Raw genomic sequence first — 27717 nt, forward strand, 5'->3', positions numbered from 1 at the left:
ACTTTATATAGGCAGCATTGAAAGAGTCAAGATTTCTCCAGTATTATTCTTTACATATGTTTTTCTTTCTGTTGGATAAAATACATGTAAAGGGACAACTTACCAGTGCCCCAGGTAATGGTGTGGTAGTGTACATGGAGGGAAGGCGGTTCCGTGTTTTTTTGTTTGCTGACATAACTAGCCTTTTGAATTCTCTGCAGTTCGTGAGCATGGCTTAAACATTTTTAATATACATTACAGTGTTAAAGGACAGGAGGAAAAAAGGCAGAGCTGACCCTGAGAGAAATGATACTGGCAATGGCTGGGAAAATGCTATCTTCTTCATGCTAAGATTCACAAAGCAATTCCATGGCAGAAAAGTCAAGGTAAATATTTATTGCAAGCTTCCTTGGAAGTCACAGGAGTCTGCAACCCTCACTTACTGCAATTTTAGTATTTATCGTGTTCCTTGGTGTATTAAGTTCATGCATGTTATTTCCAAAAATGGTACAGTATTTGTCAAAACTAACACAGTAGGATCATATTTACGCTTGCCTGGACAAAGAGTTTGTGGGAAGAAATAAAAATAAATCCCCGCCTGACCATCAGTGAAACAAGTCGATCAATTCCAAGGCCAGACTAGGACACTATGATCACCTGACCAGGTTACTTGTAAAACAGGCCATAAAATGCCCAGTCTTGATTTAAAAATGACTAGAAACAAAGAATCCACCATGACACTTGGTAAGTTATTCCAATGGATTCTTCTAAACATACTTTTAACAGGCACGTGTCCCTTATTGCCAGTATGAATTTGTCTTTTTTCTGCTTCTAATGGTTGGATGGTGGTACGCTTGTGTCTCCTAGGTTTTTTTTTATCATGAAAAATAAAAAAAAAGCATCATTAATGTTCAAATGGAGCAAAAAGAACCACATTAGTGACTTCAGAACAAACTACTCTGTATAGAAATAGGACTTGACAAAAAACAAAATAGTTTGATTGACTAAATGAAAAACTGGTACAGTTCAATTGTCTCAAAAGAAGTTTCTGGCAGGCCAAGACTGTAAGCTGTTCAGGGCAGGGACCTTCTTTGTGCTCTTGGTATAATACCTAGCATTAGTTCATGACCGATTCTCCTAGATCCTATCACAAAACAAATAGCAAATTATCAAGATATTGAAAGTCGAGGCTATCCCCATAAAAGTGGAACTGCTTCCTTAAGGATCTCTGTGTGGTGTCACAAGTCTGAATATGTGGCAACCTCTCAGTGAATAACAGATACTGCTAAATAAACTTTCTCTCTGGTGACTTTATTCATTTTCTCATCTAGAAGCAGCCTCAGATCTATCACCACAAAAAAAAAAGCTAAATTAAAATCCTAAAATAAAATGTGTATCAAAATGAAACCCTGGCCATCCACCCCCACAACTAAGTTACCATTAAACAAGAGCAACTCCACAAGTATTATCTGCCAGTCATTTATTGGTAAATCAGTGTCATTAGCATTGACTTTTTTAGAGGAAAGATTAAAAGGGGTTTGGTTAGGAAAGTAAGCAAGTATATATTATCCAAGCCGAAGTAGCTCTGGGTCTCAAAGATGACATTTCTCTCTCTGCTTCATTAACTTGCGTAGCTTGTTGAGCTTTAGCTGTTTCTAATTAATTCTTTTACTGGCTTTTTTGAATGTGTATCATCTCTGGCAAAACATAGAAAATGAAGAAATTTCTCTAAGGTTTTACCCTTTTAATTATTATTTTTATTGCTTAAATGAAGCTCTGGAATTGCAAATGTTGACATTTTAGTTGACTCTAAAGTTAGAGTTTTCAAAGGGAGTGTGTGTTGGTGGGGGGTTCGATAGGCAAAGCATAAGTCTAGGAAGGAGGCAGAACAAAATAAAATGATAATGCAGGAAGGAGTGGGTGGCAACTGAACTGAATCCTCATTGCCAAGGCAAACACCATTCTAAAAGGGAAATAAATATTTTTCCAAGGATGACCTTGATGAGGGTTTTGCCATTTTTACATACTAACAAGGAAGGAAACATCATTAAAGGTAATTCCTCTCTGTCTTGTACATGTGCTGACATGCAAACTAATGGAGTCTTGCCTTCTGTCCCATCATGTTGTTTTACCCGGATGAAGCTTAGCTACCAATGCTATGTCTAGACTACAGGGTTTGTCGACAAAACGATGGTTTTGTCAACAAAGCCCATGGAGCGTCCAGATTTTGGTTTAACTATACTATTTTCATACCAGTATAACTGATACAACTGTCTTATGCAAACAATCCTCAAAGCTAGATGTGGCACAGGTTAGGCTTTCAAAGCTGATGGAGGTATTTGACCTGAAGAAGAGCTCTGTGCGACTCCAAAGCATTACTCATCTCTTATCACCTTGTCCCTTTGGCCTTTGGAAGCCTTTGAAAGCACAGTTACCACTAATTTTAATCACTTGGGCCATGGGTTCTCAAGTTGATGGTCACAAGAAGGTGTTACAGATTATTTGTCTCATGCTCCTGAAAAGAAAGATGAGCTTGTCTAGATCTTAACTAAATAGCAGTCCATTATTATTATTATTATTATTTTCCCTTGGCAAACAGGAGAAAGTGGGAAATGGGGAGGTAAGAATCATAGAATCATAGACTCATAGGGCTGAAAGGGACCTCAGGAGGTCATCTAGTCCAGCCCCCTGCTTCAAGCAAGATCAACTCCCACTAAGGATCCCAGCCAGAACTTTGTCAAGCTGGGACTTAAAAACCTTGTGGGATTGAGAATCCACCACCTCTCTAGGCAACATGTTCCAATGCTTCACCACCCTTCTGGTGAAGTAGTTTTTCCTAATATCTAACCTACACCTCTCCCTCTTCAACTTCAAACCATTACTCCTTGTTCTGCCATTTGACACCACTGAGAACAGTTTCTCACCCACCTCTTTAGAACTCCCCTTCACTAAGTTGAAGGCTGCTATTAAATCACCCCTAAGTCTTTTCTTCTGAAAACTAAACAAGCCCAAATCCCTCAGCCTATCCTCATAGGTCTTCTGCGCCAGCCCCTTAATCATTTTTGTTGCCCTCCGCTGAACTTGCTCCAGCACATCAACATCCTTTTTATAGTGGGGGGCCCAAAACTGGACACAGTATTCCAGATGTGATCTCACCAGTGCTGAATAGAGGGGAACAATCAGTTGTCTAGATCTGCTTGAAATGCTCCTCCTACTGAACCCTAGTACACCGTTAGTCTTCTTGGCTACAAAGGTACACTTTTTACTCATATCTAGCCTTTCAACCACCATAACCCCTAGGTCCGTTTCTGCTGTACTGCTGCTTAGCCAGTTGGTCCCAGCCTATAACAATGCTTGGGATTCTTCTGCCCCAAATGCAGGACTCTACACTTCTCCTTGTTGACCTCCATCAGATTTCTTTTGGCCCAATCCTCCAATTTATCCAGATCACTCTGGAGTCTCTCTCTACCCTCCAATGTATCTACCTCTCCCCCTAGCTTCGTGTTGTCCACAAACTTGCTGAGGGTGCAGTCCAGTTCCTCATTCAGGTCATGAATAAAGATGTTGAACAGCACCGGCCCCAGAATTGAGCCTTACAGCACTCCTCTTGAAACCAATCACCATCCAGATATTGAGCCTTTGACCACTACCCACTGGGCCTGACTATTAAGCCAGCTTTCTATCCATCTTATAGTCCAAGGATCCAATCCATATTTCCTTAACTTATGGGCAAGAATGTTGTGGGAGACTGTATGAAAAGCTTTGCTGAAGTTAAGGTATATCACATCCACGGACTTCCCCATGTCCACAGAGCCTGTTACCTCATCATAAAAGCTAATCAGATTGGTCATGCAGGACTTGCCCCTGGTGAATCCATGTTGGCTACTTTTGATCACTTTCCCCTCTTTCAAGTGCTCCAAAATGGACTCCTTGAGGATCCCCTCCATTATTTTCCCAGGGATTGAGGTACGGCTGACCAGTCTATGGTCCCCTGGATTGTCCTTCTTTCCTTTGTTAAGGATGGGCACTACATTTGCCTTTTTTCAGTCATCCGGGATCTCTCCCAGTCTCCAAGAGTCTTCAAAGATAATGGCCAAAGGTCTGGCAATGACATCTGCGAATTCCCTCAGTACCTTTGGGTGCATTAAATACAGACCCATGGATCTGGGTACATCTAGTTTTTTCTAGATAGCTCAGAACATGTTCCTTCCCCACAGATGGCTGCCCTCTACCTTCCCATGCCTCATTATCTATGACCGTCATGTGGAACTTGACTTTGTCTGTGAAGACTGAGGCAAAAAAATTCATTGACTGCTTCAGCTTTTCCTACATCATCTGTCACTAGGTTACCCCTCTCATCCAGTTACAGCCCCACACCTTTTCTGATAATCTGTTTACTGTTAACATGCCTGTAGAAACCCTTCTTGTTACCCTTCACATCCCTTGCCAGCTGCAGTTCCAATTGTGCTTTCACTTTCCTGATTACTCCTCGGCATTCTCAAGCCATGTGTTTATACTCATCCTTAGTCAACTGTCCATGTTTCCATTTCTTGTAGGCATCTTTTTTGAGTTTAAGCTGACTAAGGATTTCCCTATTAAGTCAAGCTGGTTGCCTACTATGTTTGCATTTCTTACTATGCAGTGGGGTGGTTTGTTCCTGTGACTTCAGTAAGAATTCTTTAAAATACTGCCAGTTCTCTTGAACTCTTTTCCCCTTCATCTTCATTTCCCAAGGGATTCTGCTCATTAGTTCTCTCATGGAGTCAAACTCTGCTCTTTTGAAATCAAGGATCTGTATGTTACTGCTCACCCTTCTTCCTATTATCCCTATCCTGAAATCTACTATCTCATGGTCACTGCATCCCGGGTTTCCACCCATTTCTGTTTCTTTTACTAGTTCTTCCCTGTTTGTGAGCAGCAGGTCAAGTTGCGCACGGCTCCTGGTCGGTTCCTTCAGCACTCGTACCCAGAAGTTTTCCCCACCATTCTCCAAAAACTTCCTGGATTGTCTGTGTGCTGCTGTATTGGTCTCCCAACAAATGCTCAGATGATTAAAGTCTCCCATGAGAACCAAGGCCTGTGATTTGGAAGCTTCACTTAGCTGTCTGAAGAAATCCTTGTTTTGAGATAGGGTTGATGGGGTTGAAGAGAGATGGGGGTGATCAGTGAAGAATGGGCAGAATCCAAAATGTGTGTGGGGAGGGGAACAGGAGGGAATTTTAGACAAAAATACTATGGAGGAAAATTCCCACAAAAACCATTTTTGTTTTTCATCCAGCTCTACTATCAGTGCTCCTGGTTTCACCATTACTACCATCTCAAGGTACTTAACAGAAGGTAAAGCAACTGTGGGACATTCTCCAGACAAGCCAAATCTAGGTAAAATATAGAAAAGAAATATGACAGGCAAACTTCTTCAAGTTCAGATAACAATAGTTGCACTTTCTATGGATTCTGTTTACATGTTCATTCAGAGACCACCAAGGATGTTACAAATAAATAACCTCTGTGAGGTACTCATGAGTGGGAGTGGGAGGTAGGCTAAATTCCATACGTATTGTGGAAGGCGGACTGTGTGTTTTTTGTACTTAGTGCTAATTTGGGCAGCAGCATTTATGGAAGGGACTTCTTGTTGGGTTAGGGCAGCAGTAGATGGATGGTTCCCTAGATGAAAGACTTCTTAAATTTGCAACGTGGGGCATATGCTGAATCAATTGCCTTCTCCCGTATGTTATAGCAATTGAGTTTCACTACCACAGAAACTGAATTCCAAGGCAACATACAAGTTTTAGCAGAAACTGAATTTTAATTTTGCTTACATAAATCATGAGGGTGGACTTTCTTGTGTGTTCCTCCAATCAGGGAACTTAATCCCTGTGATTTATGTCAGACATTACCAAGAAATTGATAATGAATGTTTCTGCACAAAACTTTATTTCATCGGCCTAATGGGTTAAAACAACAAAATCACTTGAAAAAAATCAAGGTATTGTTTAAGTGAAAGGAATTCATGCTCTGCTCACATACTTCAAAAGCAGAAAGAAAATTTCCATTAGTTATTTTATTATTTGTAAATTATGTAATGCCCAAGAGCTCTCATCATGGCCCAAGATTCTATTGTGCTAGGTGCTGTACAGACTGCCAACAACAAATCTATTATTTGTTGTAAATGATTTGCTCAACTGATAAAGGACACGGTGACCACCTCATAAGGTAATTGTGTAGTCTGTACTGAAAAAGAGATGGACTACTATTTAATTACAGAAAAGAAATCTTGAGCAATGGATATGCCACAGAATTATTGGTAATGGAAATGTCTGTAGCATAGAAGATGGGATTTGGGATGGAGACTTCTGCATTCTTGTACAAGACCTGCAGTGACTCACTCTGTGACCTTGGGCAAGTCTTTCAGCGTCTCAGTTTCTGCAGCTCTAAAATGGGTGGCATCATATCTACCTACAATAACTTATAGATAGGTGGACTATTTAAGTTTTGTCGAGGTCAGCTGTTAGGAAGAAGCAGGTTTTAGTAGTGGGGGATTCGATCATTAGAAATATAGATAGTTGGATTTGTGATGACCGGGAGAACCGTATGGTGACTTGCCTGCCTGGTGCGAAGGTTGCGGATCTCTCGAGGCATCTAGACAGACTTATGGGCAGTGCTGGGGAGGAGCCGGTGGTTGTGGTACATGTCGGTACCAATGACATAGGGAAGGGTAGAAGAGATGTTCTGGAGGCCAAATTTAGGTTACTAGGAAAGAGACTGAAATCCAGAACATCTATGGTGGCATTCTCTGAAACGCTTCCAGTTCCACGCGCAGGGCCAGATAGACAGGCAGAACTTCAGAGTCTCAATGCGTGGATGGGACGATGGTGTAGGGAAGAGGGGTTTAGATTTATTAGGAACTGGGGACACTTTTGGGGTAGGGGGAGCCTATACAGGAATGATGGGCTCCACCTAAATCAAGGTGGATCCAGACTGCTGGCATTAAACATTAAAAAGGTCGTAGAGCAGTTTTTAAACTAAGAGGTGGGAGAAAGCCGATTGGTGCGGGGGAGCACCTGGATCGGACAGAGACTTCTCTTACACGAGGCTCCATAGATAGGGATTCCCTAGAAGTTAGTCAGATAGGGAACGTGGGAAATAATATATGGGCAAGATCAGATGTGATACAATCGCATATAAAAAAATCCAACGCGTCTGTGAAAGGCAGACATATAAATAGTGGTAGTTTTTTAACGTGCTTTTACACTAATGCTAGGAGTCTGTCTAATAAGATGGGTGAACTGGAGTACCTCATATCAAAGGAGGAAGTTGACATAATAGGCATCTCAGAAACATGGTGGAATGAGGACAATCAGTGGGACACTATCATACCGGGATATAAATTATATCGGAAAGACAGAACAGGTCGTGCGGGTGGCGGAGTGGTACTATATGTGAAGGATAATATAGAATCAAATGAAGCAAAAATCCTAAAGGAATCAAAATTTTCCATAGAATCATTATGGATAACAATTCATTCCTCTAATATGAATATGGCATTAGGAATATATTACCGACCACCTAACCAGGACAGTGATAGTGATGCTGAAATGTTAAGGGAGATTAGAGAGGCTATCAAAATAAAAAACACAGTAATAATAGGAGATTTCAATTATCCCCATATTGATTGGGTGCATGTCACCTCAGGACGGGATTCAGAGATTAAATTTCTTGATGCCTTAAATGACTGCTTCTTGGAGCAGCTAGTACAGGAACCCACAAGGGGAGAGTCAATTCTCGATCTAGTCTTGACTGGAACGCAGGATCTGGTCCAAGAGGTAACTGTTACTGGACCGCTTGGAAATAGTGACCACAATATAATAACTTTTAATATTCCTGTGTTGGGAAGAACACTGCAGCGGTCAAACACTCTGGCATTTAATTTCAAAAAGGGGAATTACACTAAAATGAGGAAGCTAGTTAAACAGAAACTAAAAGGTAGAGTAATTAAACTAAAATCCCTGGAAGCTGCATGGAAACTGTTTAAAGACACCATACTAGAGGCCCAACTTAAATGTATACCCCAAATAAAAAAACACAGTAAGAGACCTAACAAAGAACCACCATGGCTAAACAGCCATGTTAAAAAGGCAGTGAGAGAGAAAAGGGCAGCTTTTAAAAAGTGGAAGTCAAATCCTAGTGAGGAAAATAGAAAGGAACATAAACACTCCCAAATTAAGTGTCATAATGTAGTAAGAAAAGCCAAAAAAGATTTTGAGGAACAGCTAGCCAAAAATTCAAAAAATGATAGTAAAATGTTTTTTAAATACATTAGAAGCAGGAAGCCCGCTAAAAAAGCAGTGGGGCCCTTGGACAATAAAGATATAAAAGGAGCGATCAAGGAAGACAGTGCCATTGCGGAGCGATTAAATGATTTCTTTGCTTCAGTCTTCACGGCTAAGGATGTTACAGAGGTTCCTAAATCTGAGCCAGCCTTTTTAGGTGACAAATCTGAGGAACTCACTCAGATTGAAGTGACATTAGAGGAGGTTTTGGAGTTAATTGATAAGCTGAATAGTAACAAGTCTCCAGGACCAGACGGTATTCACCCAAGGGTTCTGAAAGAACTCAAATGTGAAATTGCGGAGTTATTAACAGTGGTTTGTAACCTATCCTTTAAATCCACTTTGGTACCAAATGACTGGAAGACGGCCAATATAACGCCAATATTTAAAAAAGGCTCTAGAGGAGACCCTGGCAATTATAGACCGATAAGTTTAACATCAGTACCAGGCAAATTAGTAGAAACACTAGTAAAGAATAACATTGCAAGGCACGTAGAAGAGCACGAATTGTTGGGCAAAAGTCAGCATGGTTTCTGCAGAGGGAAGTTGTGTCTGTCTAATCTATTAGAATTCTTTGAAGGGGTTAATAAACATGCGGACAAGGGGCACCCAGTGGACATAATATACCTAGATTTCCAGAAAGCCTTTGACACGGTCCCACACCAAAGGCTTTTATGTAAATTAGGTGGTCATGGGATAGGAGGAAAGGTCCTTTCATGGATCGGGAATTGGTTAAAAGACAGAAAACAAAGGGTGGGAATAAATGGTACATTTTCACAATGGAGGGGGGTAACTAGTGGTGTTCCCCAGGGCTCAGTCCTGGGACCGATCCTGTTCAACTTGTTCATCAATGATCTAGAAAATGAGGTAAGCAGTGAGGTGGCAAAGTTTGCAGATGACACCAAGTTGTTCAGGACAGTCAAAAGCAAAAGGGATTGTGAAGAACTACAAAAGGATCTCAGCAAACTGAGTGATTGGGCAGCAAAATGGCAAATGAAATTTAATGTGGGTAAGTGTAAGGTAATGCATGTTGGAAAAAATAACCCAAATTACACGTACTACATGATGGGGTCAAATTTAGCTACGACAGATCAGGAAAGGGATCTTGGAGTTATAGTGGATAGTTCTCTGAAGACATCCACGCAGTGTGCAGCGGCAGTTAGTAAGGCAAATAGGATGTTAGGAATTATTAAAAAAGGGATCGATAATAAGACAAAAGATATCATACTTCCCCTATATAAAACTATGGTACGCCCACATCTCGAGTACTGCGTGCAGATGTGGTCTCCTCACCTCAAAAAAGATATATTGGCATTAGAAAATGTTCAGAAAAGGGCGACTAAGATGATTAGGGGCTTGGAAAGGGTCCCATATGGGGAGAGGCTAGAGAGACTGGGACTTTTCAGTTTGGAAAAGAGGCGATTGAGGGGCGATATGATAGAGGTATATAAAATCATGAATGGTGTGGGGAAAGTGAATATAGAAAAATTATTTACCTTTTCCCATAATACAAGAACTAGGGGACACCAAATGAAATTGATGGGTAGTAGGTTCAAAACTAATAAAAGGAAATTTTTCTTCACACAGCGCACAGTCAACCTGTGGAACTCCTTGCCCGAGGAGGCTGTGAAGGCCAGGACTCTATTAGGGTTTAAAAAAGAGCTTGATAAATTTTTGCAGGTCAGGTCCATAAATGGCTATTAGCCAGGGATAAAGTATGGTGCCCTAGCCTTCATAACAAGGGCAGGAGATGGATGGCAGGAGATAAATCACTTGTCTTCTGTTCTCCTTCTCTGGGGCACCTGGCATTGGCCACCGTCGGCAGATGGGATGCTGGGCTTGATGGACCTTTGGTCTGACCCAGTATGGCCATTCTTATGTTCTTATGTAGAAAATGAGGTAAGCAGTGAGGTGGCAAAGTTTGCAGATGACACCAAGTTGTTCAGGACAGTCAAAAGCAAAAGGGATTGTGAAGAACTACAAAAAGATCTCAGCAAACTGAGTGATTGGGCAGCAAAATGGCAAATGAAATTTAATGTGGGTAAGTGTAAGGTAATGCATGTTGGAAAAAATAACCCAAATTACACGTACTACATGATGGGGTCAAATTTAGCTACGACAGATCAGGAAAGGGATCTTGGAGTTATAGTGGATAGTTCTCTGAAGACATCAACACAGTGTGCAGCGGCAGTTAGTAAGGCAAATAGGATGTTAGGAATTATTAAAAAAGGGATCGATAATAAGACAAAAGATATCATATTTCCCCTATATAAAACTATGGTACGCCCACATCTTGAGTACTGCGTGCAAATATGGTCTCCTCACCTCAAAAAAGATATATTGGCATTAGAAAAGGTTCAGAAAAGGGCGACTAAGATGATTAGGGGCTTGGAACGTGTCCCATATGGGGAGAGGCTAGAGAGACTGGGACTTTTTAGTTTGGAAAAGAGGCGATTGAGGGGCGATATGATAGAAGTATATAAAATCATGAATGGTGTGGAGAAAGTGAATATAGAAAAATTATTTACCTTTTCCCATAATACAAGAACTAGGGGACACCAAATGAAATTGATGGGTAGTAGGTTCAAAACTAATAAAAGGAAATTTTTCTTCACACAGCGCACAGTCAACCTGTGGAACTCCTTGCCCGAGGAGGCTGTGAAGGCCAGGACTCTATTAGGGTTTAAAAAAGAGCTTGATAAATTTTTGCAGGTTAGGTCCATAAATGGCTATTAGCCAGGGATAAAGTATGGTGCCCTAGCCATCAGAACAAGGGCAGGAGATGGATGGCAGGAGATAAATCACTTGATCATTGTCTTCTGTTCTCCTTCTCTGGGGTACCTGGCATTGGCCACTGTCGGCAGATGGGATGCTGGGCTGGATGGACCTTTGGTCTGACCCAGTATGGGCATTCTGATGTTCTTATGTTCTTATGTTCTTATGTCTCCAAGGTCATCTCTCACTCTCCAGACCTTCAAGTGCAACCTGAGATGTAGTTTTGAAGCACTCTCTATGCTAGAGCAATAGAGCAAGGCCTGTTGTCTGGAGTTGGGGGGCTCTCTGTCACCGGCTGTGGCAATGCATCTAAGCGTGCATAAAGTGGAAGGGCACAACAGCAATCAGCAATGCTTGGGATAGCACTGCTGCTTGGGGACGGGAAGGGCTGCAGTCCTAGTGAATCCCACCAATACAAATAAGGACAGGGAGGAGATGGTGGAGCTGATACCATGCCTCACCTGTCCTTCCTCCACACCAGCCAGCACAACAGGCCTCCATGAGTCATTCCTAAGGTCCCCTTCCGTCAGGGATGTGATAGCAGATTTGCTTTTTAAACATACTGAGGAGGTCTAAGCACCTTTTGGTGGCCCTGCTGAGGCAGAATAAACCCTCAGAAGCCAGCAGCTAGTGAACACATCAGATCCCTGGGAAAAGATGTGAAGAGGAAAGGGGATTTTGGAGGAAGCTGGAGAGATGCTGCAGTTCGGTTCTCATGGCTGGTGAATCACAATATCTGTAACATTCACATTGATCTTAAAGGCTGCAACAAGGGAAAGGTGTAAAATAGAAGCACAAGAGTGACAAACAGGGAAAGGGTGAGAATGCCTCCAAGAAAGGGATTAGGTCTCCATCAAATGCTGACTGGCAGTCTTTTGAAGTCAGGGTAAAACACCAACAGGCCTCTCATGTAATGGCATCTGGTGACAGGTGGGGACTATGAGAGAGTTATTTGGGTACAAGTGATGGATGACTTTGCATGAGTGGATGAGAATGGACCAGTAAGCAAGAGTCAACTGCAGAGATGACCACAGAGGTGAACTGTTGAGCAAAGGACTCCAACTCCCAGGATCAGACCTGCTTTGCAGTAGAGACAAAATGCTATGAAATAAGGAGGAGTCTCTGGAAAACAGGAGCTGGTAGGCTGCCTCACAGGAAGGCAAACTGGTGTGGTGGTTAGCACATAAACTCAAGAAATTCAAGGTGCCGTGCATCTCTAGTATGACTGTAGGCCAGTCAGTTAGCTCTTTGTACAATGGGGAGAAGAGTTCCATCCTACCCCACAGAACTGATGTGAGACTAAATGCCTTAATGATGGCAAACTGCTCAGGTACTTTGAAAATGGACCGATGAAGTGCCAGAGGTAAAGCGGTTGGCATGGTACCTGGTGCACAATGGCCTTTCCAAAATTAAATAGTTATTTTAATGGTCAGCATAAGCAGTCTCATAACTGGATTCTTGAGGGCCTTGTACCTTGTGTAGTCCAGTAGGACTCATTCCATCTCTGCTGAAGTCAATACAAAACCCACCCTGGCAGACTTGCAGCCCATACACCTGGGCAAAGTGGCTAGAGATAAATATATAACACTGGTGTGAGGGAATGGGAACCCCCGATTTTGTACAATTTTACACAAACCTGTACAAAGTGTACCTGCCAAGGGACCAGACCCCAGTTTTTACCATTTATAATACAGAATATGGTTGTTTTTACACCTTCCCTGATTCCAAATTATCAATTATTGTCCAATTAGGGAAGCCATTTACTACATTTGATGTATAAGAGGCTTCAGTCAGTGAAGGAAATCGTATGGGCCAAACTCTGCTTTTACATCAACATGAATCTGTTGCCACTTCTGTAATGGAGTACTAATTCGTATTATATCATGTCACCACTAGGTGGCACTGTGTGCAACAGACCTTATTTAGACTTGCAGTGTATTAAAAGATGTGATGGAAAATGCATTCCTGGTATATCTCTCTGAAGAGATTCTGTAGCAGGTCTATATGTGATATGGAAGCCTGCACTATTTATTAGTAGCTGTCCTGCAGTTTACCATGTACAGGACGGCTTCATATTGCATCCTTGGCAAATTTGCAGATGACACTAAGCTAGGGGGTCGGGTAGATATGTTGGAGGGTACGGATAGGGTCCAGAGTGACCTAGACAAATTGCAGGATTGGGCCAAAAGAAATGCGATGCGGTTCAACAAGGAGAAGTGCAGAGTCCTGCACTTGGGACAGAAGACTGCAAAGCATTGTTACAGGCTGGGGAGCAACTGGCTGAAGAGCAGTGCAGCAGACAAGGACCTGGGGGTTACAGTGGATGAGAAGCTGGATATGAGAAGGCTAACGGCATATTGGGGTCAATTAGGAGAAGCATTTCCAGCAGATCTAGAAAAATTATTATTCCCCTTTACTCGGCACTGGTGAGGCCACAGCTGGAGCATTGCACCCAGTTCTGCCCCGTCCCCCCCCAGTCTAGAAATGGTGTGGATGCATTGGAGTGGGTTCAGCAGAGGGCAGTGGAAATTATTTGTGGTCTACAGCACATGACCTATGAGGAGAGGCAGAGGCTGTGGCCACACTTGGCCAAAACTTCAAAATGGCCATTTTGATGATTACTAATGAGGTGCTGAATATTCAGTTCAGTGCCTCATTAGCATTAGGACACTTCCGGCCACGGCGCTTTGAAAGCGCCGCTTCCAAATGCTCATGGCTCGGTGCGGCTACTCGGGGGTCCTTTTCGAAAGGACCTCGCACCTTTCAAAGTCCCCTTATTCCCCTCCACTGAGAGGAATAACTGGATTTCAACAAGTGCAGGGTCCTTTCGAAAAGAACCCCCGTGTATCCACGCCGAGTCACGAGCGTTTGAAAGCGGCACTTTTGAACCACCGCGGACAGAAACATCATAATGCTAATGAGGTGCTATATATTCAATTCATCACCTCATTAGTAATCTTTGAAATGGCCATTTGCGTGGCCATTTCAAAGTTTGGCCAATTGTGGTCACATCTTGAGAGGTTTGGGCTGGCTTAGTTTCCAGACGAAAAGAGTGAGGGGCAATTTGATAGCAGCTTTCAACTTCCTGAAAGGGGGCTCTAAAGAAAATGGAGAGAGACTGTTCTCAGAGGTGACAGATAGTTGAACAAGGAGCAGTGGTCTGAAGTTACAGAGGGAGAGGTGTAATTTGGATATTAGGAATAACTATTTCATCAGGAGCGTTACTGAGAGAGGTGATGGAATCGCCATCCCTGGAGGTTTTTAAGTCCCGTCTTGACATAGTCCTGGCTGGGATGATTTAGTTGGGGCTGATCCTACTTTGGGCGGGGTGGCTGGACTAGATGACTTCCTCAGGTCCCTTCCAGCCCTAGAATTCTATGATTCTATATTTACACTGTTGCAAACGAGAACAGGGCTTGTTCTTAGGAAGGCAGGAAAGAGGAGAGCAGAGTTACCAGTGTAATAGTCTCAGAGAGGTAATAGCTGTGTGAGTCAGTACCTTCACAAAAAACAAGCAGTCCTGTAGCACCTTAAATACTAACAAATCTATTAGGCAGTGAGCTTCCATGGGTAAGAATCTGAATTTCATGGGTAAGGATCTGAAGAAGTGGGTCTTACCCACAGAAGCTCATTATTTAATAAATAAATGTGTTAGTCTTTAATCTGGTTTAATTTCATATGTGATCTTCAGTATCACCTTACCTCTCTTTAAAATGGGTGTGACCAAGCTATCTGATTTTGTTACGCTTTCTGTATTGACCTGCCTGATTTTTATGTTTGCCTGCCTCCCTTGATCATTAGTCTTGCATTAGCGAAGGGAGCTGTGCTGTGTGCACCTGACCTGTCTTCATTTAAATGCTAATAGAGTTCCAGGCAAGGTGCTGCCTGGATCCTCAGTCATGCAAAAGGCCAGCTAATTGAAATGTAAGCAAGGTACTTTGTTTGTTTAGTTGGCCGAACAAAGAGAGGGTTAATTAGAAACTATGCAAAGAGGTTTGAGACCAGGAGGAAAGGCCCGTGCGTATGTTACAAGTCAGTGTGGTTTCTCACAATTCTGCTGACAAGCACACCAGAGAAAAAAGGCAGCCAAAACTAGACTTCCCTTTCCCCAGTCATATCCCCCAGATTCTCCGTTCTGTGTGTCTGACGAGCTTAGCTCTCTCGCTGGTTCAATAGAAGCTCTTACCCAATTTGTTGCTCAGTCTTCTCTCTGTTTAAGGGGAACTAGCACTCAGGTGGGAACCTTCTGAACTTCTTTGAATTCTAAAATTGTGATTTTTTTTTGCCCTGCACATTTATTATCATAGCTGGCATGGGCTATATGGAGTCTGATCCAAAGCTCAGGGAGGGATTTCCACTAATATCAAGAGGCTTTGCCTGATGCCCATGGCTGTAGCCTTCTAATACAATTGGCAGGTGTCTACCCCTCAAAACTTCATCTAGGGGAGAGGAGGAGGCGGTCCTGAGGAGTGGGAGGAGGAGGCTTCTGGGGCAACCCCCTCAGTACCTCAGGCACAGGTTCCTGGGGCACGGAGAGGTGGAAGAAAGCCGCAGAAAGCTTCCCCCTTCCCTCCTCACTGCCCACCCCCACTCCTCTCCCCTTCTTCACAGCACCTTCCCAGCCCATAAACCTTGCTTCTCCATGGGCAGTGAGAATCAGAGGCTACTTGCCACTGCTGCAGAGAAGCAGGGATCATTGGGCTGGGAGGGAGCGGTATGGCCCAGAACAGCAGAGCAGGTTGCCATTAAGACCACTTAGGAGGTGTGGAAGAGGCCAGGGAACGTAACCCCCTGCTTCTGCTGCCAGCACTGCTCCCTGCCCCAAGTCACACTCCCCCATCCTGTCCACAGGCTAGCTGGGGCAGCTGCCGCAGGACCCCCAAAAGTGCAGGGCTGGGAGCAGCTGCCTGACCTCATCCTATGAATGGGACGGCTCTGTCATTTGGCACATCTGGTGGATTCTCAGTGTGTCTCAGCTCAAGGCTGAGGGAGTCATAAGAGGGTAAGTCAGTCTCCATGAACCTGTCACCCCTAGGGGATGTCTTACTAAGTGAGGGTATCAGAGAGGTAGCCATGTTAGTCTGTATCTTCAAAAACAACAAGAAGTCCTGTGGCACCTTATAGATTAACAGATATTTTGGAGCATAAGCTTTTGCGGGCAAAGACACACTTCCTCAGATGCCCACAAAAAAGCTTATGCTCCAAAATATCTGTTAGTCTATCAGGTGCCATGGGACTTCTGTTTTTTTTAAGTCAGAAGAGGAGCCGAGTAGAGGGAAGCAGAGTTGCTCTGTGAGTTGTACCTGATCTACGGAGAAAGCCCTCCAGTCTCCAGGGCATTGTCAGTCCTCTGAGTTGCTCAAGCTCTTGATTTCCTTTTCAAAATATTAGAAAGGAGAGTTAAAAAAAAAAAAAAGTCCACGGCTCTGACTTCATACTGCAAGCATGTCACTTGATCGGCAAAGCAGAGAATTTCATGACCTGATTCCCTTGAAGCAGATGAGTCACACAGAAGAGGAGGCTTAAGGAGCTTGGGTCATTTGCAATGCACAGCACTTGTTTAAAATTAGCATGGGTTTAGGAAATCCTTTAATATTCATAGTCTGACCCAATATTGAAATGTTGTCTGGAACAATAGAGATTTCAGGGGAAAGAGTATGTAGTGAGATCAGGAGAGTTGGCAAAATAGCTTTAATAGACTAATTCCAAGTGCATTAGCTGTATTCCAGATGAGAAAATATTGAAAACTGTCTAGACTACCTTTAATTTCTGGACTGGTTGTTCTATTTTTATAATTTGTCACCAGTGACTGAGGATATATTCCAAGTGCCTGAGGTCTTGGACTGACTTCCTCCACCTTGCTCTGAGGTGATCTAGACAAGAGGCAGAAAAAGGCTTCAGGGAGGAAATTAAGTGAAAATGTTGTTCGGCAGTTTGTTGGTAAATGTTTAAAGAAGGAAGCTGTGTCTAGGATCAGGCACAGAAGTGCATATTAGGGTATGTCTACACAACAGCTTATGCTGAAATAAGCTATTATGGACTCGCTATTTTGAAATAATGCCACTACACACAAAAATGCATTTTGAAATAGCACTTCAGGGTTCCCATCAGGGCTGGGTTGAGGGCAGGAGCATGGGGAGATACAGGGACGGTGGGGCTGCAGTGGTATCTGGGTTGGCAGGGGAGCCTGGGGAGCAGGCAGGATGGTCATGACGCTCATCCATTGGCAAAAATTGGGGAAGGGTTGGGGGATGACCAGTGGGGGCAGGGAAGGGGGTGGGAGCAGAGGTGGCAGCCACAGGTGGCTGGGCCAACAGGTCCCACCAGACACTGGTGGTGGTGTCAAGGCAGGACATCTGTTGGTCCCAGACCAGTGATAGCCACTCTTAGTTCCCAAAACCGCCATTCCTAGTCATTCCGCAGCCGCTGCCTGAGGAGGTCAGTCAGCCTCCAGAGGGCAGCAGTGTGGGCCCTCTGGCAGTCATTATCTTCCCAGCAACATCCCCTCCATCTGTGGGCCTGCTCACTTGGTGAGGGGCACCAGCTCACTCTGGTGGGCAGGAGGGTCTGGCTCGGCTCTCAATCGATATGGATCCAACTGTAAGGAAAACAAGGAGGGGATAGAGTGAGTCATTCATGCAACACAGCCCCTGAGATCCTGCCCCGCACCATGAACACCAACCAACACCCCTCCTGCACCATGGGACAGGGAAGCCCTGGGAGCACAGGCAGGTGTGACCTGCACAGGGAGTCCCACACTCAAAGGGCTAGCAGCCAAGGGGGTGTGTCCAGCCACAAAGGGGTTCCTGAATGGGTGGTGGGTGAGCTGAGCCCTCCCTGGAGCATGCACACACATGCGGTTTGCAGCGCTGTCTGCAGGAGTAGGTGCTGCCTTTCACCTGCAGGCATGCCCACATGCTGGGAGCCGCACTCCTCAGTGTGTCTGGATCGGTCTGGCACCTCTTTGGTTTACCTGCTTCCAGCCGTTGCATGGGCTGGCAGGCTCTGCCTCCTCTGGGTCCTGGAGCTCCTCAGGCCTCCTGTGAGGCTGGCAGCAGGTTGGCACCTGTGCCTGGGGGCTGCCTGCTGGGTCTGGGTGGCACATGCTGCCTTGCACATGATTCCATGTGACTGAACTGCAACACAAGGTCCTTCCTGAGCTGGACGGGCAAAACTCACAACACGCCCTGTCTGTGCCCACCTCTCATGCCCTGCGGTGTGTGATGCATGGGGTACTTTCCAGAGGGTCTCTCAATCAGCTCCAGAGATGCACTGGAGGTGGCCTGGCTCAAGGGTCCTGAGTCCAGGGAGATGACCAGGGTTCTGCTGCTGGCCACAGACACTGTGTCCACCTCCTCCTCCAAAGGGAGTCGGGTCCCAAGATGCGCTGGTCCTCCTCCTCCTCCTCAGGTTCTGGCTGCAGGAGTCAGGGAGAGGCTCCTGTGCTGTGTCAACAGGGGGAGGTTGGTGGGGTGGTGTCATCTCCCCCAGGAGCTCATGCAGTGCCCTGTAGTAGGGGCAGGTGGTAGGTCCTAGCCCAGATCTCGACCTGGTGTTGCAACCCTGGGTGTACCCTTGGCAGAGTTTTTTAACCTTTGCCCACGCCTGGGGCATTCCTCCACCTTGCAGAGGGGTTGAGAAGGGGCTCTTCCTCAGACCAGTGCCCAGTAAGTCCTGGACCTTGGGCCTGGTCCAGGAGGAGGCCCCAGTATTTCATGCCCCAAAGTGGCTCCTGCGACTGTTCCGGCTGGTCCCTAGAGGGCCCATGGCTTGCAGGGTGGCTGGGTCTCTGCCATCGTTCAGATATCTGCAGAAAGGAATGGCTGTGAGGGCATGGGGACAAGTGGCCTATGGCTCTGCTGCTTGCACACTTTCAGCTTCCTGCTGTGAGGTTTCTGGGGCTCCCTGCATCTTTAAGAATGTCTGGAGGCATGGACCATAGAGAGCTGATTGCTGTGGACAGGGTGTCCCCTGGGACAGCTGTGCAGTGCCGTGGAGGCCTTTTCTGTTGACAGAAGGCCGCCCGAAATGTCCAGACTGGATTTCTGTTGACAGATCTCTGTCGACAGAGACATCCTGCCTCATGGGGAGCAGTAGAACGCTGTCAACAAAAGTGCAGTGTTCTGCCAATTTACTGTCAACAGAACGCCTTGGGAATGTGGACTCTAAAATGGGTTTTGTCAGCAAAACTCTAGACATAGCCTAGGGTTCCAGCCCAGGGACCCTAAAGCAGCACAACTGATGGGGTTTCCTCTGTTCCCAGTCTGATAGCTTCTCCCCAGGCCATTTCCCAAACATGCCATCACACGACCTTTCCTCAGGTACTTGGCAAGTCGGTCCCACTCCAGCACAACCTTCTGGCTTGCTCCCATTCCTCAGGTCTCACCTCTTCCCTCTCAGACCATGGGCTTCTGCCCTGCCTGTGGGGAGACCTTTTAAACAAACAGTGTGTAACTTTCTAATAGGTTTGGCTGTTGCATTTAGACTGAACTTTTCTACTACTTGAAATGATTTGATATGTGATTAAATATGGAAAATCAGAAACATTACATAGCTGTGCTGTATAGTCATGCATCTCTACATCATTGTCTGTCTCATGTTCTCCATTCTTCTTCTTCTTCTTCTTCTTCTTCTTCTTGGAGACCATTCAGGAATTTTCTTCTTGGTATTTTCACCATATTTACCAACTAAAATACAATCAGATTGACCAGATTATTCTCCCTCAGATCAAATTCTTCTGGGTTGTGCGGCGGTGCATGTTAAAGGCTCACAGTGGTCCTTATAATGTCTATGAACCTCATGATTTTATCTCTATTTTTAGTTCCTCGACACACGGTGATCGTATATGAGAAACACAAATGTTCCAGAACAAGGAGTACAGGAGTGGACTCTTAGGCAGTATATACTGACTAGTTGACATCAGTGAAGCTGTGTTAATTTATATCAACTGAAGAGCTGTCCCAAAAATAACACATTCCCGTAACATTTAAGGTAAGTTTAAGGGTGTACAGAAAGTTGTTACCCTCAATTTTATTTGTTCTTTAGTGGTATGGTAGGAAAAAATATATTGAGTTCCACCTCTTATTCACCATCTTGTTGCCTGTATCTGAAAAGACAGCTTTTGTTACGCTCATGAAAAATGAAGGTAGATGTCACCTCCGTTTGTTTGGTCTTTTCTTCCCCAGTGTATCAAGATCTTCTTGTGCTTCGTCAGGGTCAGAACAGAATTTTTGAAACACATTGAAATGTTCAATCCTATTGGATCTGAAGCACAAACGAATCCAGGGAACTGCTGTGGCCTGTGTTATACTAACTTCAGGCTCAATAGTCACAGTGGTACCACCTTTCTGGCATTAAAATCTAAGAATTCCAGTCTCTACATGTTGTAGGAATAGCTGGTGAGTCACAATTATACCCACAAGACTTTTACTTAGCCTTGGGTTCCATGTGGGTCCCATATAGAGCTGGATAGGAAATGATTTTCTCTACTGTAAACATTTTCAAAATTTCTGTCCCCCTCAACAGCCCCCACCTACCCTGGGGACAAAAATATAACAGTGAACATCTGTGAACTGAAAATCCAAAAATGTTGATTCAACAAAATTGAAACTCTCATTTCAAAATGTTCTATTTCTTTTAGAGTTTTAGATTAGATGTTACTACAATTACCTTAAATTTTTAAACAGTCAATTCATACCAGAAAATGATTTTACAAAATGTGGATGTGAGATGTTTTGACAACTTCAACATTATTTATTCAAAAATTTTCGAGTCAAGAAATTTGTCAGAGCTAACTTGTTCCCATGAGAAGTTTCATTTTTGACAAACTGGCATTTTTCAATGGAAAAAAAAAAGTAATTGAAAAATTCCTGGCTAGCTTCTTTCAGGATTCCTGCTGTCTGTGATACCCAACCATCTACTTATTATACCACTCATCTGGTGTTTTGCTGCGGTGACCATCCATCCCGTATTGGCAGGGACACCCCCATATTTTGGGCACCAGGAAAGCGTCCCGATTTATTTCTAAAAAGTGGCTTGTTGTCCCGTATTTGCTGCCTCCTAGTTCCCCACCCCATGGGGAACCATAATCCAACCAGCACAGCTTCTGCCAGGTTCCCAGCTCCCCACACCTGAGGGGAGGTGGGAAGATCACTGGAACAGCTGGCCTGGATTCTGCTCCCTGTGGTATGGGGAAGCTGGAGCTGGACCAGCATGGCTGCTGCCTGGATCCAGCTGCTCAGGGGAGCTGGTGCCCAAGTGGCGCGGCTCCTGCCTGGCTCACGGCTCCCGAGCTGCGGAGACCTGGGAGTGCGCCCACACTGCTGGCACAGATTCAGCTCCCCATGGCTCGGGGAAATCGGAGCTGGACCAGCACAGCTACTGCCTGGCTCCTGACCCCCCGCTGCTTGCGGGTGGTGGAGCCCAAGCAGCGTGGCTGCCACCTGACTCCTGTCTCCCCACAGCTTGGGGAAGCCAGGAGCTGCTGCTGCTTCCCAAAGCCAGGGAGCACCTCTCCCCAGCAATGTGGCAGCCCCCACAGGGCAGCCACCACCTCACTGGTAGGGTGACCATCTGTCCTGTGTCAGCTGGGATACTAGCTCATCCTTCTGTCCCGTATGTGGCCTGGGGAGGTCTGGTCACCCTATAACATGCCCTCTCCAGGCTTCTGGAGATACTTGTGGAAGACGTTGGGCTAGATCTTCAGCTAGTGGAAGCTGAATGGTTTACACTGGAGCTTGGATGATTTACACCCATGAAAGGCTCATTCTTCCGACATTCCATGTGAAAACATTTTTCTTCTATTAATTGTGGCTGAGTTTCCTTGTAAAGGAAGGAGTGGGGAGCCTTCATGGGCTCAGAGAGTGAAATTCAATCATCTAAATCCTGCTATGTAATCCTCTGAAATGTCTTTTAAGTAAGGGTCCATATATACTAACCACAGCACTGACACAGTGCAGAGTGATTGTCTGAGGTTCGATTTAGCATGTCTTGCAGGAATATGCTAAATTGCATATTGAGGGCCTCTCTGTCAACCATGATACTCCTTGCAGTCAGAAGGAGTAGGAGAGGTCAACAGGAAACTTTCTCCCATTGACATCCCACTCTGAGGATGGTGGCGAAAGTCAACTTAAGGTGTGTCAACTCCAGTTACACTATGATTGTAGCGAGAGTTGCATATCTTAGGTTACTTTCTCCCTTAGTGTATATCTGCCCTAAGATATAAATGGAGTTGGTGACCGATACCTGTACTGAGGCTGGAATTATACCAGTGGACACCAACTGTAGGACTGGCCCATCACTTTAGTTTACCAAGTGACATGGTGTAGAAGGTATTACGCTGATAAGAACAGAAACTACACTTGATCTTAGCCCTAGAAGGCTTTCCCATATTTTTATCTCTATTGTTTAGAATTCCAAGGATATTAATAAGCACAGTTATTTAATTGCGGTCTAACTGCTTACACTAGTAGGAATGGATACCTTTGTTTGTGTTTATTTATTTATTTTTTTTGGTTGATAGGTTGTTGCTCTGGCATCAGAGGTACTCAGGGCTCACAGAAAGCACAATAAAGAGATCAGACGATGTCAGGGTTTTCATTTTAATTGAAAGCAAATCAGAAAGACTCTGAAGGGCAGCAGCAGATGTTGAATGAATCAGAAAGAAGAACGAGAAAAGTTTCCTGCTCATTTGACTCATTTTTTATCCTAGTGGCTTCTGGTTTTAATGTTGGAGATAAAGAATAAACTGGTACTCATCTTGTTTTCTGAGGTTTATTGGTGGTGACTTCATAATAAAGGTTGATTTGAAAGTTTTGCATGCAAGCCAGAGATTCAGCATCTGTGAAGGCAAAATATGTTGTATCATTCCCTGAATTACAGCACTTTATACTGCAAGATGATTCTCATTTATACTAAGACCTATTCACACTTCACTGGTCATATAGAATGGGCTTAAAGTGGTTGTATTGTATACACACACTGTTTGAGTGTCATCGGGCCTTACTGTGAACAAAATCAGGCTCGCTAAGAACATGATATACAAGTAAATATAATAATTACTTTCAGCCACAGGGTAATATTTTTATAAACACAAAAGATCATTTTCAAAATGCCAGATTTTTAAAGGAATATAGCTACCTAGCAATGAAGAAGAATATCTAGGGGGATTTTCAAAAGTGCATAGGCACCAAACCGTCTTTGGGTTTCAGGCTTTTGTGAATGGGAAAAATTAAAAATGGTTGTTTTGGATCCTAACTCATGTAGGTTCTTTTGAAAATGTCACTTCAAGCCAGTAGATGTTTGTTGTTTAGAATTTCCTCCAAAGAGGATTCTACAATAGGAGGGTAAAGGACAACCTTATGCCATAATACAATTGTTAGTCTTAAGGTACCACTGGATTCCTTGTTGTTTGTGCTGAAACAGGCTAACACAGCTACTGCTGAAGTGTGATTATGACTAGGGGGACTGTGGTGAGCCGGTATGGCTTCCTGCTGACTCAGAGGCAGAGGAGGCTGAGCAGAGGCCCTGGTGGGTGGGCCCGGAGCCAGAACACTAGTGGCCCGCCCCTCAGAGGATGGGGCCTAGAGACAGAAGGGCCAAGGGCAGGGCTCGGGACCCATTAAAGCCTGGACCTCCGGGCAGGGAGGGAGCACCTCCGCGAGCTCCCCGGTGCCAGGGGCAGAGGGTTTGCCACCGTCTGGCCGGGCTGGAGGAGCAAGCCCCCAGCGGCCCAGAGCAACCACGGATCCAGATGCCCCAGGGGGACTACCCAGACTTCCCAGACCTGCCAGGACCCTCACGCCAGTGGAGACCCCCCCACCTTGGAGGAAACCCCGGATGCTGCCAGACCGGCGAGGGTGAGCGACCACGAGGCCCCAGGAGTGGCCTGCCCTGGAGCTCCAGCAGACCCCTGCAGCCCCCAGGCCCAGGATCGCCTCGGGCCCACCGTGCTACCGCCGCCAGACTACCCCAATGATGTGGACATGACCGACTGGCCACAGCCCCCAAAGGTGGACGATCTGGAGGGAGCTGACCCCGTGGGACCACTGACCAGATGGACTGGGACCTTCCCCAGGTGGAGGTAGAGGTAGGAAGTGGCCCAGGGAACAACGCTCCCGAACCCATGGCAGTGTGTTGCGGCCTGGATCCCCACCACCGTGGTCATGTGTGAACGACCCCCAGGGCCCCGGGCCGGGTCGCAGTGGAGTGGGAGGGCCTGCGACCCCCTACCCTCTCCTGGACGGGGCAGGCCCTTGCTGGTCCTGTGTTCCAAACCCTTGTGCTGCTGCCCCACCCCAAACTGAGGGCTGGGCCTGTGCTCAAACCCTTGTGCTGCTGCCCCGCCCCAAACTGAGGGCTGGGCTTGGGCTCCAAACCCCTTGTGAACTGCTGCCCCGCCCTGAACGGAGGGCTGGGCTTGCACTATAAATTGTGAACGACTGCCCCACCCTGAACTGGGGGCTGGGCCGGTGTTATAACCCTTTTGGTTGCCGCCCGCCCTGGGCCAAGGACTGGGCATCCCAGGACTCCTACACGTGGTGGAGGATGCAGGCACTCAGTCCCCACCCCTGACGTAAGGGGTGAGGGAGTGGGCCCATGGGCCCACAGAGCAGAAGAAGCCCCAGACAGTGGGAGTAACTATACCCTGTTTTTTTTTTGTTTGTTGTTGTTGTTATCCCCGATCCAACGATGGAGATTGACAAGCTGCTGAAATACTTAGCGGACAGTCAGCAAAAGCAGCAGACTGCCCAGCTACAGCAGCAACAGCAGCTGCTCCAACAGCTGGGAGCTCAGCAGACACAGCTGCTAACTGAACTGATGGCCCAGAACCAGGAGCACCAGAAACGATGTTTGCAGCAACTGCCAGCCCTGGCGCCGTTGCTGGCAGAGCCACAGCAGGGACCCCAAGGGGAGGGCCCCGCATCAGTCCTGCCAGTACGGTTAACAAAGATGGGACCAGTGGATGATCCGCAGGCCTTCCTAGTCACCTTTGAATGTGTGGCGGTGGTGGCTGGGTGGCCTGGGAACCAGTGGGCTACACTGCTGGCCCCTTATTTGACCAGGAGAGACCAGAGAGCCTATCGGGCATTGTCTACTGAAGACGCCCAAGACTACGATCAGGTGAAAGTGGCCATCCTTGATGCCCTGGATGTTAGCCCCGAGACCTTCTGCCGACGGTTCCGGACCTTGGCCTATACCCCGGGAGCTCGGCCGCGGTTCATGGCACAGGAATTAAGAGATGCGTGCCGGCAGTGGCTGCAACCGGAAGGGAGGACCCCCACAGAGCTCTTGGAGCAGATCGTTCTGGAGCAGTTCCTCTGCATCCTCCCGCCAAGAGGGCAGGCTTGGGTGCGGTGCCACTGACCTACCACCGTTCAGGCTGCCGTTAGCCTCCTGGAGGACTTCCTCACCGCGGAGGAGCCAGAGGCACCCACGGGCTCAGCCCAGTCATCACAGCCCACTCGCTGTGGAGTCGAGAAGCAAGGGGAGCCCCGCTCCAAACTGCCCAGCCTGCTACGGGAATCAACCAGTCCCCATCGGAGGCTACCGCGGAAGCCAGGCGCCAGTAACCCCCAGACGGTACCCGAGGGGACTACAAACACACGGCTACAAACACACGGTACAGGGGGGCGCCAGACCCTCAGGGGACCCCAGCCCACGCTGGGATGCTGCTTCATCTGTGGGCAATGGGGACATCTCCAAAGAAACTGTCCAGAACAATTCTGCAGCTTTGGCCGGGTATGGGCAGCCAAAAGAGGGCCCGACCCCCGCAGGCACCCACGATTATGGTCCCGGTCCTCGTGGGGACTGAGGCCATGGTCGTCTTAGTGGACTCAGGATGCAGCCAGACCCTGGTCTGCCAACAGGCCGGCCTGGGGGCTGACCCCGATCTAGGGACCATTCGACTGCAGTGTATCCATGGCGACGTGCGTCCATACCCTAGTGTGCGGGTGCCCCTGACCGTTGCGGGGGTGACCCATCATTTGGTGGTCGGCCTAGCACCCCGACTGGCGTATCCAGTGGTATTAGGCTGGGACTGGCCAGGCTTCGCGGGTATCTTCCGCCCGGTCGCTGGACTCAAGGGAGAAGTGGCCCCTGTCCTGGAGGGAGACACACCGGAGGACCCACCCGAGGAGAGGACAGGGCTAGATCTTGTACCACTGATGGAAGGACCAGCCGAGGGCTCAAAGGGGACCAGCACCAACGATGGGGTGACCTCGGATTTTTGCCAGGACCAGAGAGATGACCCCACTCTAAGCCGGGCCTACGCCCAGGCTGCAGCAGTCGATGGGGTGGCAACGAACCCCCACCTCGTGACACAGTGGCCCCACTTTGAGCTGCACCAGGAACGGCTGTACCGAGTGGACCGGGACCCCTAGACCCGGGAGCAAAGAACACAGCTACTGGTGCCGAAATGCCACCGACGGGGCGTAATGAGGTTAGCCCATGATATCCCCACCGCCGGGCACTTGGGCCAAGAAAAAACATTAGCCCAGATACTCCCCCGGTTCTTCTAGCCAGGGGTCCACCAGGAGGTCAAGAGCTATTGCAGTTCCTGCCCCGCATGTCAGCTTGCTGCCCCCCCGTGGGTCCCTAAGGCCCCGTTAATCCCAATGCCTGTCGTGGGGACCCCGTTTGAGTGGGTGGCCATGGATCTGGTGGGCGCGCTCCCTAAGAGCGTGGCAGGGTATCAGTTCATGCTGCTCCTCGTAGACTATGCCACCCATTTCCCAGAAGCCATCCCGTTACGTAATATTACCGCCTGCACCATCGCCAGAGTGTTAATGAAGATCTTCGCCCGAGTGGGGCTGCCACAGGAGCTTCTCACAGACCAAGGAACTAATTTCATGTCCTGCCTGATGAAGCAGGTCTGTGCACTCCTGGGGATTAAACAGCTACATACCTCTGTATACCACCCCCAGACGGATGTTCTGGTAGAACGGTTCAATCGCACCCTGAAAGACATGATGTGGAAGTTCCCCCCGGGGGACCTGCGCCGATGGGACCAGCTGCTACCCCACTTACTCTTGGCCATCTGTGAGATTCCCCAGTCCTCCACGCATTTCTCCCCATTTGAATTACTGTACGGCCGCCGGCCGCGGGGAGTGCTGAACCTGATGCAGGAGGTTTGGGAGCGAACTGCGTCCCCCTCAAAGGGGCTACTAGAGTATGTCTTCCAGCTCCAGAAGTGCCTGGAACAGGTGCGGGCCCTCGTGGAGGAAAACCTGAAAGCTGCACAGGCGTCCCAAGCCCGAACCTACAACCGGGAGGTGCGGAGCCGCAGTTTCGAGCCAGGTGACCGGGTCCTACTCCTGCTATCCTCCAGTGAATCTAAGTTGCTGGCCAGGTGGCAGGGACCTTACGAGATTATTTGAGCTGTGGGACCTGTTACCTATGAAGTTCACCAACCAGACCGCCGAAAGAAAACGCAGTGATACCATGTCAATCTCTTAAAACCGTGGCGGGACCGGGAGGGCTTCATGATAAACCCCTGCCCCCCGGACCCCGAATTAGGACCCCAGGTGCCTCACGGGGAGGAACCTGTACAACCGGCCCTTGAGGCAACACTGACAGAAGAACAACATAAGCAGGCCTGGTGCCTCCTCCAAGCATTCCAGGATAACTTTACTGC

The 27717-nt window shown here is 46.8% G+C and overlaps 1 long non-coding RNA gene across 1 annotated transcript; it reads left to right on the forward strand.

Annotated features, from left to right (window-relative positions):
- The first annotated feature begins 228 nt into the window (after positions 1–228).
- Positions 229–22782, forward strand: LOC142013293 (uncharacterized). The gene is made up of 3 exons (XR_012645597.1): positions 229–365; positions 19906–20075; positions 22606–22782. It is a non-coding gene; the product is annotated as an uncharacterized LOC142013293 (long non-coding RNA).
- Positions 22783–27717: the final 4935 nt, after the last annotated feature.

The sequence above is a fragment of the Carettochelys insculpta genome, chromosome 5 (assembly GCF_033958435.1).
Source record: "Carettochelys insculpta isolate YL-2023 chromosome 5, ASM3395843v1, whole genome shotgun sequence".
Classification (NCBI taxonomy): domain Eukaryota; kingdom Metazoa; phylum Chordata; order Testudines; family Carettochelyidae; genus Carettochelys; species Carettochelys insculpta.